Here is a 2,636-nt window from a genome sequence, read left to right on the forward strand (position 1 = left end):
CACTCAGCTGGTTTTGTCTTTGGTGGCACACAGCCGTTCATATCTTCAAATAAAACCAGTGCTATCGTCTGTGTTTTGGCTTGGTTTTCATCGGAGGGTGCTGGATCCATTGCGCAAATTCAAAATTTATCGGAAAACCAATTCCTGGAGCTGCTGGAGGAAGAGCTGATTCCAAAAGCAGCCGCCCGTTTGGGAGTGGGTCCCATTAGTTTAATGGATAATAGCCGGTCTCGTACTGCTTGCTTAATCCATTTATTTAACGACTTCAAGTAACTGGAACGGACGGCATCGTTCCAGCAACTGAAGTGGCCTCCGAAGTCTAGCCACATGTGAGCGCTTGAGTGGTCAGCCTCTCTTCTGGAAAGGAGTTATAAATCAGCTTAAAGCTAAATTGAACTCTATTGTCGCTTCCGGAGGAGACATGACCGAGACAGAAGAAACCTTTTAACAATTCAAACATTTTGTTCAATTTTAAAAAGAAATGTATTGTGGTACTGAAATACAGAAATGACACCTTGAAACATATAATTTTTTTTTTCAATTGTGTTCTTTTTTCTTTGTCCGCTACACTTCATTATAAAGTTCTTCTGCGGATGACGATCCATGTGGGTGTCGCTCGATTCGGGTGCAGATATATTCGTGGCTTGCTATCCATGAAGGTGAGAATCGGAGCTGGTGTCTCTACTACTTAATGAAACAGAAAGACCTCGTGATTAGAGTATGAAATGATCTTCGCTATGCAAGCTACGCCGAGTATATGCGGCGGATACGCACGCAAGAATACGTCTGATACAAATACATAAAACCAACAAAAAATTCTCCCCCACCCGAGCATATGGCTAACTCTACCTCGGGAAACTCTACCTCGGGGTTTGACGTAAGGGGGTGAATTCAAAATTGAATGAAAAACGATTCCTTTGCTACAACCTAATAATAAAAATTGAAGTGATGTTTAAATTTGCAGATTAATGTTGGCTTTACATACCGTAAAGGTGACGTTGCGTTTATTGCCATCCTCGTAGTCTAACAAACCAGAAGATGCTATCCTTAGGGAAAAGGTTCCATTATTATTAAGGCCTGTGCTAGGACTCAATTCGGGGCAAACCTTCGATCGACATGACATAAGAGCCAGAGTCTTTCTGTGTTTAATAACAAGTTGAAGTCAAACAATTAAATTTTTCGGCCATTGTTAAATGAGAGTGAAGTATTTACCAGATCAGGATCAAAGACTAGGATGTCCATTTGTGACAGCCGACCCACGAAATCTTATTTAATATAATTACATCAACCAAGCAGGTTGCTGTAATGCTTAGATAAAAGTAGAAGTCAAAGTCTTCGACGTCACGGTCAATCAGTTTGGCTATTTTCACTTCACTGGTCGTTGGATTAATCAAGAAACTGCCTCTAGGATCTGACAGAAAGTTGATCACTGGTATTCGTAGAAATAATTAGGGAAACAGACCTACCGACTAACGAGTAATCGATTGCGTTCACTGAAACGTCTCCGTCTTGAGCTTGGACAGAAAACACGATCTTATCCTAAATTGAATAGTAAGAATAATAATAATATTAAGAATAGTAATAGCCCATTTCTATTATATAAATGGCATGCCCAGCCTGGACATGTCCATTCCACTAGCCGTTAGCCATTTACACATCCATGACTACCAAATAAAAATGGGAAACAAACTTTGTTAATGGGCACTTTTTCTAAAATTATGAAGTATCGTTGTTGGGAATATAATGACTCCCAACAGTGATCGACACTTTACTATTGTTAATTATGTGTAATTTGTAGGGACCTCAACAGAGGGCCCCAATTTTACCCACTCTTCCCACTCAATCTATTGTTCCCTACCCTATACTCAACCCAAAACTAGCTATTGAAATCCCTAAATGATGTATATAGATCAGTGTGAAATATAAGGATCTACTAGCAACAACACAAAAAAGGTGTCATCTCTAAATTCTCATTCTTGGAAGTTGAACGGTCCGACACCGCCAACAAGAGTTCCATTTCCAACATGGTCCTTCGAACATTTGTTTTCTCCAACCAGTGTTAAGTTTATCCTATCACACTCAAAATTTTCTCTCGTTCTTTTTCCTTTGATTGTCATCGTCGTCACCTCTCGTAAAATTTTTTTATGATGGCTGATCAATCACTTATCAGTATTCTTATCTCTTTCTCTGAATTTAACTTAATTATTCTCGGGGTCTAGTAAGTAAATAGACCCCCTTCAGTCAGTAAATTAAATTTGCTCTCTCTTGAATTAAAGCTGAAATCTTTCAGAAATTTCGTAAAATTTAAAACACATTTTCTTAGTCAAAATTTTGAGGGGTGAATTTTTTTTTCACGCAAACTATCATCGCCTAAGTTGATTATTCTCTCTATTCTCTCGTTCATTAATTGAGCTCTCTACCTCTTCAACGTGTTCACCTCGTGTGAGCCCTAGGCGATATTCCCTCTCTCTCTCTATTGATAAGCCCCACGGCATTGTCATTGTCAAACGAATCTCAGCTGATTTGGGTTGACTTCCCGTTCCTTTAAACTGGGATAACACGGGAATCTCTTCCCTTTCAAGAATTTTTTGGGGGGCTTGCTTCCCTACCTCTTAGATTGGGAAAAACGCGGGATT

The 2,636-nt window shown here is 39.4% G+C and overlaps 1 long non-coding RNA gene across 1 annotated transcript; it reads right to left on the bottom strand.

Annotated features, from left to right (window-relative positions):
* Positions 1–339: 339 nt before the first annotated feature.
* Positions 340–1,730, bottom strand: LOC124200355. The gene is made up of 4 exons (XR_006877285.1): positions 1,467–1,730; positions 1,213–1,411; positions 986–1,139; positions 340–684 (listed from the first exon to the last, which is right to left on the bottom strand). It is a non-coding gene; the product is annotated as an uncharacterized LOC124200355 (long non-coding RNA).
* Positions 1,731–2,636: the final 906 nt, after the last annotated feature.

The sequence above is a fragment of the Daphnia pulex genome, chromosome 8 (genome assembly GCF_021134715.1).
Source record: "Daphnia pulex isolate KAP4 chromosome 8, ASM2113471v1".
Lineage (NCBI taxonomy): Eukaryota > Metazoa > Arthropoda > Branchiopoda > Diplostraca > Daphniidae > Daphnia > Daphnia pulex.